The following is a 19,129-nucleotide window of genomic DNA, read 5'->3' on the forward strand; positions in this document are numbered from 1 at the left end:
GCTGTGTTCCAAAATAAACTTCATTTATGCACACTGAAATTCGAACTTCATATAATATTCATGTGATACAAAATATTCTTCTTTTGATTTTTTTCTACCATTTAAAATATAAAACCCATTTTATACCATAGCTTGTGGGTCATACAAAACAAAAAGTGAGCTGCATTTGGTTTAGAGTTTTGCTTTTTTGTTTTTTATTTTGTTTTATTTTATTTTTTTATTCCCATCCCCCACACCCCTCCCCTTTAGCAACTACCAGCCTGTTCTCTGTATTTGTGGATTTGTTTCTGTTTTATTTATTTATTTGTTTTGTCTTTTTAGATTCCACATATAAGTGAGATCATATGATATTTGTCTTTCTCTGTCTGACCTATTTCACTTAGCATAATACCCTCTAGGAGGTCCGTCCATGTTGATACAAATGACAAGTTTTTTTTTACTGCTGAATAATATTCCATTGTATGTGAGTGAGTGAGTGAGTGTGTGTGTGTGTGTGTGTGTGTGTGTGTGTCCATCTATTGATGGACATCTAGGTCAGCAGTATCCATCCTTTTGGGGACCAGAGACCAGTGCTCCTATGAGAATCTAATGCCTGATGATCTGAGGCGGTGATGCTGGCGCTGGGGAGCGGCTGCAAAAACAGATAGAAGCTTCGCTCACTTCCCTGCCACTCACCTCCTGCTATGCAGCCTGGTTCCTAACAGGCCGCAGACCAGTACTGGTCCACAGCCTGGTGTTTGGGGACCCCTGATCTAGATTGCTTCCATATCTTGACTATGACTAGTAATGCAGCGATGAACATAGGGGTGCATATGTCTTTTCAAGTTAGTGTTTTTGTTATCTTTGAATAAATACCCAGAAGCAAAATCGCTGGGTCATGTGGTAGCTCTATTTTTAGTTTTTTGTGGAATTTCCATACTGTTTTCCATAGTGACTACACCAATTTGTAATCCCACCAACAGCGTATGAGGGTTCCCTTTTCTCCACATCCTCACCAACACTTGTTTGTTGATTTATCAATGATGCCGGTTCTGAGAGATGTGAGGTGAGATCTCATGGCAGTTTGAATTTGCATCTCCTTGATGATTAGTTATGTTGAGCATTTTTTCATATCTGTTGGCCATCTGTATGTCCTCTTTGAAGAAATGTCTATTCAAGTCCTATGCCCATTTTTAAATTGCATTGTTTGTGTTTTTGTTTTTCATTTAAAATATATTTTTCATAATACAGGAGCAATATATATTCATGACAGAGTAATTAGAAATTGGTGACATGCAAATAAAGTAAAATTAGAATCATTCATAATTTCAACCTACAGAGATAATAACTTCTTTACTTCTACTAATGGGTGTTTATTTTTTGTCTGTCTGTCTGTCTATCTATCTATCTATCTATCTACCTACCTATCTATCTATATCAGTACTGTCCGGTGTGATAGCCACTAGCCACATGTAACTGTTTAACTTCAAACTAAAACTAGGTAAAATTTAAAACTTTAGTTTCTCAGTCTACTAGTAACATGACAAGTGTCCAATACCTACGTATGGCCAGCGGCTGCCATACTAGACAGCACAGATACAGAACATTTCCACCATCCCAGAAAGTTCTCTTTGACAGCACTAATCCATCTATATTTATAGAGATTTAACAAAAATAGGACAAACAAACTTTTCAAGTGAATATCTTTGTTCACTTAATATTTTGAGATGACGTTTCCTTATCACTCAATATTCAACCCCTATGTTTTATCGGAAGCATTCTGTCTCAGGCAACAGATGTCCTTTCAGAATCTCTATTGCCGTACATTTAAATTGTTTCCATTTTTTTGCTACAATAAACAAAATGAGAGTAAACTACTTTATCACTAAACTTTTACATCATTCACTGTTTTAGGAAAATTCATAGAGGTTTAATTGCTAGGTCAAAGGGTAAGCTCACTTTTAAGATTTTTAAAATAAGAGTACCTAGTTTTTCTCCAGAAAAACTTTGGTCATTTATACTCTCATCAGCAATTCATGAAATTGTCTACTTCCTTAAAACCTCCACAAATAATACTAATTATAATAATAAAAATGAGGCCAGCTTGGTAGATAAAATTTTTTCATTTGCCTTTCTTTGACAAACTTTATTTCCTCTCATGTTTATTGACCATTTGATTTCTTTGATTGGGTCTTGGGCAATAAAGGAGGCTGTCCGCATGGCTTAGGTTTTAAGGAAAAATTGCTAGATTTATAACCCAGGCCTCACAAAATTCTGCAAGCAAGGTGACAGGGTTAACATACCAAAGAGATTGCCACAGCTCTCAAGGTTTAACAGCAGAACTGTGGATCAATTATATTTTCTGTCTGTTCCTTTGAATTATTTATTCTTATTTATTGTTTCTAGTTGGTCCCCACAGTCACAGATCACATTAGGGGACAGGTGGTTTGTTGGAAGTTTTTATTTATTCGTTTGCATTACATTTATCTTAATTCCTTAATGCCTAGGACTATAGTCCTCCACGCCTAATCAAAGATAAAGCAGTTTGGATTCCTAAAAGCAGGAAGGAGGGATCTCAGGGTTCTGCAAGATTCCAGCAGACTAAGGGAATAGTTACCTGATGAGGCTTATTGGGGAAAATCAAGCTATAGTCTTTCTTGGCCTTTTAAGATCTGGAATCTCCATTCATCCATTTATTATGAGTACTTGTTGATGTCCTATTGTTCTGTTGGCAGTCTCTTGTGTCTTTGATTTTACCCCTGAATAAACGTATCCTCTTTCCGAATACCTTTAGACAGCTACGGGGCTATCAGCCATTCACACTTTAGTATTAACTAGTTTTCCTATGGCATTCGAATTTTTATTAAAGCACCCTCATCAATCTCCGATCTCATTTATGCCCATGAAGGAGGTACTATCGCTAGTGTCTCCGCTTGCTGTTGAGGAAATCGAGAATCAGAGAGATAGAGTGAGCTGCCCCAGATCTTGCAGAAGAAACCACGGACTCCTAGTCCAGTGCTCTTTGCATTGCGCCTAGGATGCACGAGCTATTTGTCTTCTGGAGCGGGTGGGCCAGGAGGTGTTAAGTGAATGGCAGCTTGTGTCTTTGATTTTACCCCTGAATAAACGTATCCAGAGTGAGAGGTCCCTGAGACCCGCATTGGGGAGTGGAGGGGGGCGGGGCGTGATGCTCTTTCCTTCCCTTTTCATACGGAACCTCGTCTGCCTTTGGCTCTAGGGTTCCAGACCCGGGTTTGGGGGTGTGGGGTGCAGTGGGGGAAGCTACACTCACCCACAGCCCCAATGGTCCAGAAAAGGGGCAGGGAGTAATTAAGGTCTATGGTAAATCAAGCAATAGAGCCGTCCCCCTTTTAAAGACCGGCTCCCCAACCTCCATCAGATAGGCTCCCCTCAGGCTTGATGAGGGTCCTGGGCCGCCTCTTCCACCGCCCCAAGCTTCGCTCCCGGCCCTCGCGGTTCCTCCTGCAGGCCCCCGGCTCCTGCGCCCCCGGAGGCCGGACTCTGCCCCCGCCCCGCCTTCCCCCTCCCCCCGGGGGCGGTGGCCCGTGGCGGGCGTGCTCATTGGCTGCGGCGCCAGCGAGGGCCGGGGCCGGCAGCGGTGATTGGCCGGCGCGGCTCGGCGGAGCCAGGGAGCCCCGCGAGTCGCTGGGGGAAGCCGGGCAGAGACCCGGCGCAGCCGGAGCGCAGAGCGCGGATCCCGCAAGTCGGGGCCCAGCAGATCAGAGTCCGCACGTCCGACCCGGGGCTTGGAGGTAAGCGCGAGGCGCCGAGTCGAGTGGGGCGGGCCTTTGCGCGGGGAACCGAGATGAAGTCCTTCGGCCCTGCCCCCAGAGAGCAAAAACGGGGCATCTTCTCCCGGAAACACAGCTCTCATCCTTCCAAGACGTGGGTCCCCTTCTCCGAAAAGAGAGGATCTCCCACCTCTCAGAGAGCAAATAGCTTTCTTTTTTCTTCAGAAATAGGCCCTTCCTCTTGGCCCTAGGTTCAAGAGATAGGATTCTGCTCCCTAATTCGCCCCTTGAAATGAAGTGTGCCCCCAAAAGTGGGGTCCAGCCTCCCTAGTTATCTGGGGCCCGCTTATCTCCTTGGAGACCCATGTCCTTTCCCTCTCCGTAAAAACTAAGTTTGGATTTCTTCTCCCCACCCTCCCTTGGGAATGATGGGGGTCTTCTCGGCTCATAGATAACGGTATAACAGTGTGCTCCCTCCATGGAAAATGGAGGGCCCCCATCTCCTGCGAAATAAGCCTCTCCTTAAGACAAGGAGATCCCAGAGTAGAGACTCTGCTTGTCACCCTCAAACCCAACATGGACCTCCCTACATCTGCTTCCTCAGAAACTAGACTCTGATATTTGCCTTTAGACTAATTCCTTCCCTCTCCCGGTAAGGCCTCCTCCCCATCCACAAGAAAGACGTGGTTCCTCAGACACCAAGGCATTTGGGGGCTTTCCCCTCTTCCTCCAGGAAAGATGTAAGGCGAGGGGCTTTCATACTCAGAAACAGGGCAAGGGTCTGGGGTACCCATCCAGACCAAGTCACTCCCTTAATTACACCCCTGTCTAACCCTTTCACACAAACCCCATCCCATTAACACCCCACACCCACCCTCCCTCAACTGTACTCCCACACCTTGCTGCTCTGCCTAATTCCATCTCACCTTTCCTCACCCTAGCCAGAGATTAGACCAGAGGAAGAGGTTGAGGAAGACAGTTTAGGAAGACTGATGCCCTTAAAGCTGGGATCCTAAGTCTAGAGACCCTTCTAGGAGCCTCCAAACTCTTGCCAGTAGAGAGTGCCTCCCCCCACACACACTAAGGGCTGTGTTCAGAATATCCTGCCCTGAGGCAGTCCAACCTCTCTCCTGGAGAAGGGGGTATCCATGCAGAGAGAAGGCCCCCTACCCCCCAGCTCCGGTGGGCACTGCCCAGTGGAATTCCCCAGTGGCTCAAGGAAATGGATGCTGCAGGAACCATCCGCCTAGGCTGGAGACAGTGTTGGCTTTGCTGCTTTGATGAAGCTGGACTAAGGGACAAGATGATGGGCAGCTCTTCTGTGGCAGGCCAGGTTGATGGGAGTGGCGGGGGGCTGGGGGCTGGCGGAGCAGGGAAGAGAAGGAGAAAGGCAAGAAGCTTTGCCTTGTTCTCTAGAGCTGTGCCTTCGACCTGGAGTGTGGAGGAACATGCATCCTGAATGCCCATAAAGGTCAACCCTGGGGAGAGAGGAATGGCCCAGTCTGGAACCCTAAGACCTCAAAGGGCTTCTGGATCAAAGACCCTGCCCCTTCCTTTGACAGTTAAACGAACAGAGGCACAAAGAGGGGAAGAGACTTGCTCAAGGTCACCCAGCCAAAGGGTGGCAAAGCTGGTCACAGATTCTCCAGGGCTTACGGGATGCTGGAGCCCCGTACGCTACCTCCAGTCCTCACATGTACAACCTGGACTGCTGGACGCTGCTCTCAGCACTTGTTGGAAGGCTGCCGAGGCTCTGCCAATGTCACGCAGCTAGGAAGGGGCAGAGCTGGAACGCAGTGCCACCCTTGTAGAAGCCATTCCCAGGAGTTTACACTTCACCTCTCACCCCATGTGATCTTTTCATTGAGCCCACTGTCCATTAGGCTTGCCAAAATCCAAACGGACCCAGGATAGCAAATACGCTGGAGACAAGACGGCTGCAGGAACCTCAGGTGCATGGCTGGGTTTGCTCCAGGAACTTCGGACAGGGTCCGAACAAGTCCTGTCCCCTCCTTCAGGGCTCTTTCCCTCTCCGTCCCTAGATGTTCCCTCCACCCTCCGGCCCCCGAGTCCCCTGCAGCGATGTCCCATCCCTGCTCACAGAGCAGCTTCTTTTCCTGAGGCATTGGACAGGACAAGAGCTGAAACAATGGCCTGTCGTCCTCCAGTTTAGAGCAGGAACCAAGTCCAAGGTGAACAGAACATTTAGAGCTTGACGGGGAACCGTAGTGCACAGGGGTTGAGAGATCGGTCTCTGACCCCTCTTATCTGAGTGGGTCTAGAGCCCAAACCTGCTAGTGATCTTGAGGAAAATAATTAACCTCTCTGTGACTCGGGTCCCTAGATGTCCTTATCAGGATAAAACAAGTGAACTCTCGTAAAGTATGTAGCACATAGTAGATGGGAACAATGATTATGATCACCAGGGCAAAGTCACAAAACCTCTAAAACGGTAGGGAAGATGTGCTTTTAGGTAAAATTTATAATCTGTCCTGTAGATAATCTGCCAGGAGCCAAACCAGAGAACAGTTGGCTGGCACTTGGAGACAAGAGTGACGACTTCCCAGGGAAACAGTGCAGTTTGTGGCATGGACCGCAGATCCGAAAGGCAGATGGGGCCAAAAGCTGACTCCTGACTATCACCGGCTGGGAGACCCAGGGCAAGTCATTCTGCTCTCTGGGCCTCAGTTTCCTTTTCTCTGACTAAGGCTTGTTGTGGGGCAGGCGTCGGAGAAGAGGTGGGTCTAGGACGGGGTTTCTCATCCTCGGTGCTGTTGCCCTTTCGGCCCTGGAGCGTCCTGGGCCGCGGGGGATGTCCTGCACACTGCAGGAGGTTTAGCATCATTTCTGCCCCCTCTGGTTATGCAGCTAGAGCTGCCTCCAGGCACTGCCAGATGTCTTCTTGCGGGGCAAAGTCGTCCAGGGATGTGGTCATGCCGGAAGTTGCCAGTGGCTGAAACTCAAGCCTTTCTGCTTCCTTGAGAGTTCAAGATACAGGAGTCTGAGGCCCCACCTTCACTGGCTGAGCCTCGGTCCTGGCCTTGAGGAACTCACTCCCCCGGCATCTCGGTGGGTCTTGGGGGATGACCGACTGGAGCTGAACTGGGCTCCCACCAGCGTGAGGGCCTCAGGTCACAGCCACTTTACCCCTCAGTGTCCCATTTTCCCCATCTTTAAAAAGGGAATAATAGGAAGTTTTGTTTTAAAACGGGAGGAGAAGGAGGGGCAACAGAAGAACCTACGTCGTCGGGTTATTATGAGGATTAACTGAAACCATGTTCAGACACCTGGTACAGGTGCTGTGAGCCCTGCCTCTCCCCATCTCTCTGCTTCCCGCCCCCTTGCCAGGAGGCAGAGGACAAAAGCCTCATGAGTGATGGCCCCTGGCAGAGGACAAAAGCCTCACGAGTGACAGCCGCCGGCTGAATCGACAACCGCCACTCTCCACTTCTCCCAGCAGAAAGTCCAGGGCGGGGGGTTCTGAGCCTAACTGCTCTCCTCCCTTCTCCCGTGTATGTAATTATCCTTGCTTTCGAGATGCTCCATGCATTCAACTGTCTTACCCGTCATGGGGACGGGATGGCCTGATGCGGCCTCTAATTACACATTCCTTCAATAAGACCAACTCTGCACATTTCCCTCCTCCTTCAAAAGCTACCTCCCATTCTCTCTTTTGTAGCAGAGATCTCTGATCCTTCCCTTCCCACCCCCAGACTGGAGCCAAATTCTTCTCCTCTGAACTCCCACAGTTGTCACCCACATCCAAGGCTTCTTTGGGTCCAGGACTGTTTGCTGGCTTTTCTCTCCTGTGATTCCTTGGAGGGTAGAGATTGATTACACTGGTCTCGCTTGCTCGTGTGTCTCAAATGCATAGCACAGTTTCTGGCATACAGCAGGGACTCAGTGAGCATTTAGTGCATGCATAAATGTATTTTTTATGGTGGTAAAATACAGATAACATAAAATTTAACCATTTTAATCATTTTAAAATGTACAACTCAGTGACATTAAATATATTCACACGTTGTGCAATCATCACCACTATCTAGGTCCAGAATTTCTTCATCACCCCTAAAGGAACCATGTACCCATTAAGCAGTCACTCCCCCTCCCCTCAGCCCCTGGCAACCACTAATCTGCTTTCTGACTTGATGGATTTGCCTATTCCGAATACTTTATATAAATGGAATCATACAATATGTATCCTGTTGTGTCTGGCTTCTCTATGCCGTAGCATGTATCAGTACTTCGTTCCTTTTAATGCTGAATAATATTCTAATTATATGGCTATACTGAAATTTGTTTATCCTTTTGTCAGTTGATGGACATTTGGGTTTTTCCCAATTTTTTGCTATTGTGAATAATGCTGCTATGAACAGGTATGTACAGGTATGTTTTGATATGAAGACCTATTTTCAACTTTGGGGTACATGCCCAGGAGTGGAACTGCTGGGTCATATGGTAATTCTTTGTTTAACTTTTTGAGAAACTGCCAAACAATACCATTTTATACTCCCACCAACAATACGTGAAAGTTCCAGTTTTTCCACATCTTTGCCAAAACTTGCTATTATTGCTATTATACCATTCTAGCAGGCGGGAAGAGGTATCTCATTGTGGTTTTGATTTGCGTTTGCCTAATGACTAATGTCGTTGAGCATCTTTTCATGTGCTTATTAGCCAGTTGCATATCTCCTTTGGAGAATGACCATTCAAATCCCTTGCCCATTTTTGAATTGGGTTGTTTGTTATTGTGTCGTTCAGTTGTAAGAGTTCTTTATATACTTAAATGTATTTCTGTGTTGCCATTCCTTCCTGTATTTGGATATTTGCTCAGTTCCTGTAGGTCAGGCACTGTCTGGTGACGTTGGAATATAAAGGTGACTACAATATGGTTCCTGCCCACAAGGGACTCACTGTCTAGAGCAAAGTTTCTCAACCTCGTCACTGTTGACATTGTTGTGGGGGGCTGTCCTGTGTATTGTAGGATATTTAGCAGTGTCCCTGGCCTCTACCTACTCAGTGCAGTGGTACAGTTCCCCCCAAATTGTAACAACCAAAGATGTCTCCAGACATTGCCAAATATCCCCTGGGGAGCAAAATTGCCCTTGATTGAGAATCACTGGTTTATAGGCTAACACAGCGTGTATATCTACAGTTTCAGTCATATCTCTTGTGCCCAAGAGGGTACACAGTGAGCATTCAGGACATATTTGTTGGATGTTTGATGGGTGGGTAGATGGATGAATGGACGGATCATGGATGGATGATGGATGCATGGATGGATGGGCATGACCCCTTTGTTGCTTGGATAAATTGGGGGGTGAATATGTGAATAGACGGATGAATAAGTGAATGTCATTTACAGCATCTAGACATGTGCCTGAAACCCTGCTATGGGAAAATAAAGCACTAATCTTCCAACTAGAATATTCTACTCCTTTCTCTCTGCCTGGCACAGTGGTTCTAATGCTTTAGCATCAGAATCCCCCAGAGGGTGTGTTAATACATAGGTCGGTGGACCCCACCACCAGAATTTGTGCTTCGGTAGAATCACCGGCGTGGCAGAATGCTCCCACCTGATTTCCATGTCCTTGGGAACCTGCCAGACTTCCCTGTGTCCATTCTCAGAGGTCCCACGGGCTTAACTGCCAACCTCTCCCACCTAGGTGCTAATATTTATTGCCTTGGACTCTCGGCAACATGCTGGAAATCTGTCCCTTGGCTACACCGAGAATTCCTTTGAAGCCGGGGCCCACTGTGCCCTAGCACCTCGCTACTGGAAGTGGGGTCCAGCAGCCAGCAGCATCCAACACCCGGGAGCTGGTTAGAAAAGCAGACCCTTGGGCCCTGCCCGGGGCCACTGAATGTGAATCTGTATTTTAACAATACCTCAGAGGGGGTTCATGTGCACATTCAAGTTTGGAAGCCTGTCCTAGGACATCTGTATAACCCTCACAACTCAGAACTAACCCTGTGTCGCTTTGCAGAGTTACAGTGACAGCATCTGTTACAATGTAAATGGTGTCTGGGCTGGACCATCATCAGGACATTATTGGTCATTCGTATCTTGGCCTGATGTACTTTATCTCTCGGAATGTCTGAACTGACCTGGTTTGACCCCATGGGAAAACAGAGACCCACTGGGGCACTGCCTTGCTCAAGGTCACACGATGACCATGAAGCAGAATGGAGATTGCCATCCACCCTCAAATGGACAGCAGGATCCAGGGGAATTGAAACGTTACAGTGGCGATGCATGAAAATATGGAGTAGGAAGGTAGCATTCTGATACTGCTAGGTTTGCTCCTCAGAAGTGGAGGAGGAAAGATGACTTGAAAGCGGACCAAGAACAGGAGCTTGACTGGCATCTTTTATTTATTCAACAAGTATTTATCAGGTACTTAGTAGATACCAGACACTGGCATCAAGTAAATGGTGTTGAACAAGGAAATTAAGGTCTCACTCTGAGTGGCTTCTCTGTCTAGGTGGACAATCCAGTCGTCGCACATTCATTCATTCATTCATCCATCCATTCATTTATGGCTGTGTACATTTATTGCAGAATTTCCATGTGTCCTGTATAGCACTAGGGGTGTGTGTGTGTGTACGAGAGAGAGAGAGAGAGAGCGAGAGAGAGAGAGAGAGAATGAATGAGGGAGAGATAAAGACTCTGCTATACCAGAGGCTCTCCTAGGCTAGCTGTTGGAGGAGAGAGAGGTTATGAACAGGCCCCAAAACAACTGCCATTCAACTAGGTAAGGCCTGAGGGAGGGTGGGAGTAGATAGAGATTCGAGCTGAGAGAAGAAAGCAGTTACCTGTGCCTGCCCCTGGGGATGCTGGGGAAGAAATTTCAGGGGAAAAAGGCAGAAAAGATCTTGACAGAGAGAAATGAACAGAGAGGCTCAGAGATTTGATGGAAAACTGTTCAAAGAAAATCTTCAGAAAAAAAGGATAAAATCATGACTCCCATACAGATGCAAAAATGAACACTTGTTAATGATATATGAAGCTCATTCAGGGAGGGAACCATGCAGATGTTAGAACTGGTTCAAAAGAAAAGTCAAATAAAACACAATTATCTGTGGAGTAAAGGAATGTTGAACTGGGCAACAAATGGTGGCAAACAGTGGTTGGACAACAGAATTTGTGTGGCTCTGTGTCTCCTACAACATACAAAGAGCTGGGAAAAATAGTTCAAAGATTGTGAACAGAGCTAGACTCAGATAACCTGAACGTTTGTATTGTATGGAGACAATATATCATTTTCCACTGAGATCCATTTGTTTTGCTATAAAACCATCGTTCAGAGGATGGGAGAGATGTTTGCTGGAGCATAGGGTGGGTTGGGTGAGGAGAACGGAAGTTACAGGTCAAGATCGTGGACCGCCAGGTGACCTGATTTGATTAGGACTTGAAAAATGTCCTTCTGGAAGCTGGGTAAAGAGTAGAGGATCAGAGAAACCTGTTAAAAGGTGAGACGGTAGAGGCTTCACCTAAGGTAGGACTGGGCAAATTTTTCTTTCTGTAAAGGAACAGATAGTAAATATTTGAGGCTTTGTGGGCCATACAGTTGAGATCGCAACTACTCAACTACCTATACCAGGAGAGCAGCCATGGGCCATGTAAATGAATGGGTGTGTCTGTGTTCTAATAAAACTTTATTTACAAAAATAGGCTGGGGGCCTCAGATATCCCCCTCCCCCAACCATACTTTGTCAACCCTTGACCTAGAACAGTGTCAGAGAGGCTAGAGCTGTCCATGGTTTTGACAGGCTTCCTGTATCCCTTCCTCCTTCTATATGTTTAGAATCCATTGGCAGCTATGGGTCGGAGCCCAGGGACACCTTCTCCCACCCACCCTTGAGCACAGATCCACAAGGGAACCAGACAGCCCCTGGGGTGGATCACTGGCCTTCCAGAAAAAGCTTTTAGGACCTTAAAGCTCCTTCGGGGCAAGGTTGGCCGAACGTCCTCTTACAGTAGCCAAAAGAGCAAGCCACCACCTCGCAGGACTTGTGGGAACAGAGCCTGCCTCCCCTCTCCTTGCCCAGAGCTGTAAATAGCTCTCCGCTAGCTTTTTGCAGGCTGAGCGACGTTCTGGGGACAGGCTGGAAATGAGCACACCAAGGCGGGTTTGTGCAAATGACTGCCTGCATGCGGATTTGCATGCTGGCATCCTGCCCTGGCCCTGAGTACACAGTCTTCCCAGGGGCTGAGAGCAGGACTCGAAGAAGAAGAAGAACCACACACAGAAAAGCACAGACGTTTCTGACCTGGAGATGGGGTCTGGGAGGGATCCAGAGCTGGGCTCTCAGGATAATGAAAAGCTATAGGGACAAAATGAAACATTCCGAAGACCTCAACTCAGAAGAACTTCAACTCAGACTCTGCCCATCGTAAATGATAGTGACCCATAAATAGTGGCAGTTCAGATTTGCCAAGCACTCAGTGGGTGCTAGGGCTGTTCTGAGGGGGTTTTGTATATTCGATCATCTTATTGCTCACAGCAACCCAAGGAGGAAAGACTGATCAGGTGGCAGAGGTGGGAAATGGAGACTCAGAAAGGATGACTGCCTGGCCCGGCCTCAGTTTACTCATCAATCAATGGGAATGATACTGTCCTATCCCTTGAGGATCACAGCAGAGTTTGAGAGGACCAGCTGCCACAGCAAGTGAGAAAGCAAGGTTAAAAAAGTCAAAGATGCTGAATAAAACCAGTGGTAGATGGAGAAAGTCCAAAGCACACTCTTCCAGCAGCCATCCACCAACTCAAATCATTTACAGGAATCGATCAGCTTAAACCCTGTGCAACCCCTCAAGGTCCTGCTGGGGGCTTGTGTGGGGTCGGCTCCTATGGAGTCAAGGGGAAAGTTCTATATTTGTAAACCAGCTGTATCACTGGCTCCCTGAGTGCCCTAGAGATTGTGACTTCTGGACCTCAGCTTCCTCATTTATGAAGTGGCAACATCATATTGGTGGTTATGAGGATGGATAACAGCGAGCATGGTAGAATGCTTTCCACCTGACAGCCGCTGGGCTCTATTAGGATAATGCTCTCAATAACCCAGATGGGAAGGTCCTCTTTTGTGGATGAGGACACAGAGTCAGTTTTCAGTTTCTTGGTCAAGGTCACCGAGGTAGGAAGAGCCAGAAGCTGGACTTGAACCGAGACCTGCCCAGCTCCAAAACCCAACTCTTTAAACAGTTTTTGCCAGGGACTTTCAACCGCCAGAGCTGGAATCCCTCCTCCTCCCTTCCATGCCTTTTTCGTCCATGTACATACTTATTCTGCTTTTTTTTGCTCTCCTTATAGTTACGAGTATACTACCTGAGGATGCATCCTTTATTGCAGATTCATTTTGCTTGGGCTTTTCCACTGTATTCTTTTGTGTCTGGCTGCCTTTGCAGATTGTGACATCGGTGCAATTTATCCATGTCGCTCCCTGTAGCTTGGTCCATCCATTTCCATGGTCGCATCGTTTCATTTTCATAATGGTCCATTTCATGAAGAGGCTTTAATTTATTTATCAACTCCGCTGCTGATGGACACTTGGGCTGTTTGCAGTTTGGAGTTTGTCTTAGTCTGGTCATGCTGCCGCAACGAAATACTATTGACCGAGTGGCTTAAATAACAGAAATTTATTTCTCATCATCCTGGAGCTGGAAGTCTAGATCACAGTGCCAGCGTGGTCACGTTCCGGTGAGGGCTCTCTTCCTGACTTGCATATGGCTGCCTTCTCATTGTGTCCTCAGGTGGCAGAGAAAGTGCTCTGGTGTCTCTTCCTTATTCTAAGGGCACTAATTCCATCCTGAGGGCTGCACCCTCATGGCCTCATTGAAACCTAATCACCTCCCAAAGGCTCCATCTCCAAACACCATCACATCGAGGGGTAGGGCTTCAACATATGTATTTTGAGGAAACAATTCAGTTCATAGCAAGACTAATAAATACAGGCATACCTCATTTTACTGTGCTTCACTTTACTGCACTTCATGGATATGGCTTTTTCTTTTCTTTTTCTTTTTCTTTTTTCACAAATAGAAGGTTTATGGCAACCCTACATTGGACAAATCCATCAACGCCATTTTTCCAACAGCATTTGCTCACTTAGTGTCTCTGTCACATTTTGGTAATTCTCACAGTATTTCAGACTTTTTCGTTATTGTCACATTTGTTATGATGATCTGTGATGGGTGATCTTAGATATTACTCCTGTAATTGTTTCAGGGGCACCACAAACTGCTCCCATATAGACAATGAACTTCACTGGTCAATGTTGGGTGTTCTGACTGCTCTACTAGCTGACCATTTCCTCATCTCTCTCTCTCTCTCTCTCTCTCTCTCTCTCTCTCTCTCTCTCTCTCGCCTTTCCTGTTCTCTGAGACACAACAATATTAAAATTAGGCCAATTTACCCTACAAATGTCCTCTAAGTGTTCAAGACTCTCACTTTAAATCAAAAGCTAGAAATGATTAAGCTTAGCAAAGAAGCCATGTCGAAAGCCAAGAGAGGCTGAAAGCTAAGCCTCCTGAGCCAATCAGCCAGGCTGTGGATGCAAAGGAGGAGTCTTGAAGGAAATTAAAGGTGCTGCTCCAGTGAACCCAGAAATGATAAGAAATCAAATATTGCTGATATGGAGGAAGTTGTAGAGGTTTCAATAGAAGATCAAACCAGCCACAACATTCCCCAGAGTCAAAGCCTCATCCAGAACAAGGCCCTAAGAGGTGAGGAGGCTGCCGAAGAAAAGCAGAGGTTGGTCCATAAGGTTGAAGGAAAGATGCCATCTCTATAACCTAAAAGTACAAAGCGAAGCAGCAAAGGATTTTGAATAGTTCATAAACTTAGTTGACAAAACAGCCGTGGGCTTTTCACAGAACTGACTCCGATTTTGAAAGAAGTTCTACTGTGGGTAAAATGACATCAAATAGCATCACATGCTGCAGAGAAATTGCTCGTGAAAGGGTCAGTTGACATAGCAAACTTCACCATTGTTTTATTTTAAGAAATTGCCACCGCCACCCCAGCCTTCAGCAGCCGCCACCCTGATCGGTCAGCGGCCACCAATATCCAGGCGAGACACTCCGCCAGCAAAAAGATTAGGACTCGCTGGAGGCTCAGATGATGGTTAGCATTTTTCAGCAATAGATTATTTTTTAATTAATTTTTTTTGACGTAATGCTCTGCACACGTAATAGACTACAGTACAGTGCATGAACCGGGAAACCAAGAAATTTGTGCGGCTCGCTTTATTTCGACGTTCACTTTTTCGCGGCGGTCTGGAACCAAACCCGCACGCACCATCTCTGAGGTATGCCTGGAGCGTCGCGACGAACAGTCTAGAACAAAATCATCGCCCGACGTAGACGCCCCCAGCCGTGCAGATGAGAGTTGCCGTTGCTCAATATCCTCTCCCGCTCCCGTGCTTCGACTTGCCTGTTGTATTTTTCAGTTTTAGTCATTTCGGTGGTTGTGCGCTGGTTTTTAAAATTTCTCTACTTACCAACTGAATTCGATCGTTTTTTCTATGTCTGTCGGTCGTGTGGGTTTCCTATTTACTGAAGTGTCTGTTCAGATCTGTCACCCATCTTTCTTTTGTCTGTTTTTTTATCGCTCTGCAGGAGTTTTATTATGCTGGAGAATGATTCCTTTGCCAGTTTTATGTTTTGCAAATATCTTCCGCTCTGCGGAGTGGTTTTCGTTTTCGATGCTGACTTTCGATGATTGGAGTTTTTAATTTTTATAGAGTTCATGTTATTGATTTTTTGAATAGTTAGTGCCGTTTGTGTCTTATTTTAGAAATCCAAGGTCATTCATATTTCCCTCTCCGTTATCTCCTAGAAGCTTTCACATTTTCCCTTTCAGATTTATCTCTATAACCACCTGGGGCTGATTTTTATGTATTGGATTAGGTAGGATCAAGACTAATTTTTCTCTCCATGTGCATAATCCAGTTGACCCAATACCACCGCCACTTTGTCAAGAATCAATGGTCCATATAAGCGTAGGTCTGTTTTTCTGTTCTCTTTGGTAAGTGTGTTTATCGTAACCACTTAGCCTTAGAAATGATAGAACATGCTGGATTGCCCTCTAAAGAGACTGCATCAGTCAACGCTCATACTAACAAGTCAACAAAATGCACTGCGTGCCCAGTACAGTGCCAGACAGTGTAGCGACGGGGGTACAGTTTTAAGTACAAACACAGCTTAAAGAGGTTTACAGCCTTGTAAGTCACCAGACGTGAACTGGATGCAAACAGAGGTGCCACATGAATGTGATGGTGCCACAAAGGGAAGAGGTAAGGGCGTGTTCAGAGGAGGATTTGATCTGCTGGGAGAGAGTCAGGGAAGGCTTCCTGGAGGAGGTGCATCATGAGTTGAAATCAGAGGGGTGAGTAGGCATTAAAAAATCAGAAGCAAGGGAAAAGCATTTGGGGTAGTGGGAACAGCACTGGCAAAGGCTCTGGGGCAGAAGCCCACACAGGATGGACACCAGACCCAAGTGGTAGAACCCAGTAGGAGGGGAAAGGTGAGAGGGACTGGACCTGAGGCTTTTAAACCAGCTCGAAGGACTAGTTTTTATACCAAGAACAACTGTCCTAAGAAATAGCAAGCATTTCCTGGAAACTTCCAGATTAAGGGCGGTTCTGAGAGCCTTCCCAGCACACCTAGGCCTGCCTCTTTGCGGGAGAATGTGTGTGGCAGCCTCTGTTGTGACACATTGGCCTCATCATCCCTCAGCGTCTGGCATTGAGCCTTTCAGTTTTGCTAGCCGTGGAAGCGACAGTTCTTCCCCGCGGGCAGCGGCATCTGCCCAGCACCACATCAGGGCTGGAGCCTTCTGTCCCCAGCCTGCCTGCTGGGTCACTCCTGGGACGGGCCTGGCGCCAGGCACCTTGCCGTGGACTCAACTGTTCCTCCTCATTCATCGTCACCTCGCAGCAGGGGACCTGCCACTCTTCCTGAAGAGCAGGGTATTTTTACCGGCACGATTGTGCCCACCTTCCCGGGGGACTTTCAGCAGGATCTGATGACATGTGGGGCCATTACAACAGATAGGGGAGGTGGTATCACTGGCATCTAGTAGGTAGAAGCCAGCAGCGGTGCTGCTGCGGAGTGTCCTACAGAGCACAGGACGGCCCCCACCCACAAGCGACAAAGAATTAATTACCTGGCTCCAAGAGTCAACAGCGCCGACGCTGAGAGACTCCACCTGAGAGCGTCCTGCCTTTTCTACACCCTTTCCATTCATTTGCAGAGGAAGTTGCTGTCAGAGAGCAAGTCTCCAACGCCTCGTTCCTGGCGACTGGTTCTTCCCGGGCTTCTGGGTTTTTATTCCGCTGGGCAGCAGGCCTTTCGCTCCCCATGGGAGTCAGTAAAATGCCTCAGATAACATCAGTAAGGCGGGACGGCTGACCCCGTGATGCTTGGCTCGTGGATTTTGACAACTCACCCTTCTGGAGCAATTCGGGGCGTTTCCGCTACTGCGGGTTCGCCCCTGTGTTGGTGGAGGGGTGGTGAGGCACCCCACCCCACCCAGGAGCCTGAAACTCTGAGCGATTGTCATGTGACATTCTTTTCCTCCTTCTGGGAATGGAGAACGTTAAAAAAAGAAAAAAATCCGTGCCGTTGCCGCTCACCCGGTGTGCCAGAGGTCACCGCGTTTGTCCAGGCGAGCTATCTGCACACTCATCTCGAAGGAAGGAGAAAACGTGCAAACCCCTTGCCCTTTCTGTCAGCGTGTTGCTCCCTTGTCCAACAGAATAAACGCTTCCCCCGACACGACTAAGGAGAGATTTGCTTGGCTCAGACCTTTGAAAGATCCAAAGCTGTGCAAGAGACGGGAGGAGAAAGATGGTTACGGAACTTCACCGGGGCTGGTAATCTTTAACCTGGAGAAGGTTATAAAATGGGGCCTGCTCCCCTTATGGGTGCCAGGGTTGCTGGGAACATCTCTGCCACGGCTCGGCTGGGGCTGCGGGCACCCCTTCTGCATCCTGCACCCCAGCTTTAACGAGCAAGGCCAGCTGCAGGCTCAGGATGTCCTCATTCGAAGCTTGCCACACTCGCTGCCGAGGGTAGAACATTCAAGAAATGCTGATGCTGGAGGGCTGCCCGGGGTCGGGGACGCTCAACAGAGACAAAAAGGCACTGGACTGGTATTATTGTTTAACCCTCAAGGTTGGTCCTGTTCTCATCGACATTTTACAAGTGGGAAAACGGAGGCACAGAGAGGTTAAACAACGGGCCCGGAATTCTATGCGGCTGAAATTTCCATCTTCCGTGATTCAAAGAGTCCAAGGGCAGTCCGGCCAAGAGAGTCAGCCCCTTCTGGTTTGACGCAGGTGTCCTGTTGTTCACAGAGGAAGCCTTCTTGACACCCCAGGCTGAGTCGCCCCACCTCTCTTTGGGGGAGTCATTGCCGGGGGCCTCCTCTCGTGGGCTGGCCACCCACTGTTGTCATTCTCTGTTTGTCTCCAGCATTGGGCTGTGAATCTCATGAGGATAGAGGCTTTACATGTCCATTCTGTGTCCCCAGCATCATCCCAGGACCTGGCGGAAAGCGAACACGTGGCTGGTGTTGGTCGAATGAGTGAATGGATTAACTCTTTCTTGAGAAGGTTTGCTGTAGATTGAGTTCCCACATTTGCTTGGAGGGATTTCTTTGTTTCGTTTTGCCCTTTTTTTTTTTTTTTCTTCAAGGAAACTTTTTGTTTTGAGATCGTTTTAGAGTCTCACCCAGTTGTAAGAAATAGTACGGAGATTCCACGTGCATTTCACCCAGTTTCCCCCAGGACGAGATCACAACCAAGAAACTGACGTGCAGTCCCCCAATGCTTCATTTTCCTAAGCGACCACGTCTGTGCGTGAATAGTTATGGGAGTGTTTGGCCTTAATGTACATTAAAACGAAAAAGGTTACCATTAAGAAAAATGCTTACTTTTGTGCTGTTATCATCTCCTGGGAAATACGGTGTGAGATCCTAGGATCTGGGTGGCTCAGCGGATGCCATCTACCTGTGTGTGCTGGGCAAGGACTCTGAGCCTCAGTCTCCTCATAGAGAGAGAGATTGGGTGGGATAATAGGACCCACCTCACAGAATCTATTGTGAGATGCCGTTTGTCGAGGCTCATGGCAGTCCCTCAAGAAACGGGGACTGTTTCTTGCCGAGAGGCTGCGACGAGGCGTCAGACACATGGCCGGTCTTCTCTGAGCCTTGCTTTCTCACTCTGTTACGCGGGAGAGTTGGACAAGGTCTCCGAGGTTTTTATCACACTCTAAGAGTTTTTAATTTGAGATTCCCGATCGCCCCTGCCACTTTGCTTAAAGAAAGGCTTGGGTTCCAAAGGCGGAATGGTGGGACCCTGGCTGTGGCCTGTGTCTGGGCAGGAACTCA

At 47.4% G+C, this 19,129-nt stretch overlaps 1 protein-coding gene across 1 annotated transcript in view; it reads left to right on the forward strand.

Annotated features, from left to right (window-relative positions):
* The first annotated feature begins 3,661 nt into the window (after positions 1 to 3,661).
* The window catches only part of ABAT (4-aminobutyrate aminotransferase), an 80,319-nt gene continuing 64,851 nt past the window's right edge, over positions 3,662 to 19,129 (forward strand). The window contains exon 1 of the mRNA XM_011358414.2: positions 3,662 to 3,752. The gene's annotated coding sequence lies outside the window, so the exon portion shown is untranslated. The remainder of the gene's footprint in view (positions 3,753 to 19,129) is intronic.

This window comes from Pteropus vampyrus, unplaced genomic scaffold (genome assembly GCF_000151845.1).
Source record: "Pteropus vampyrus isolate Shadow unplaced genomic scaffold, Pvam_2.0 Scaffold40, whole genome shotgun sequence".
NCBI lineage: Eukaryota > Metazoa > Chordata > Mammalia > Chiroptera > Pteropodidae > Pteropus > Pteropus vampyrus.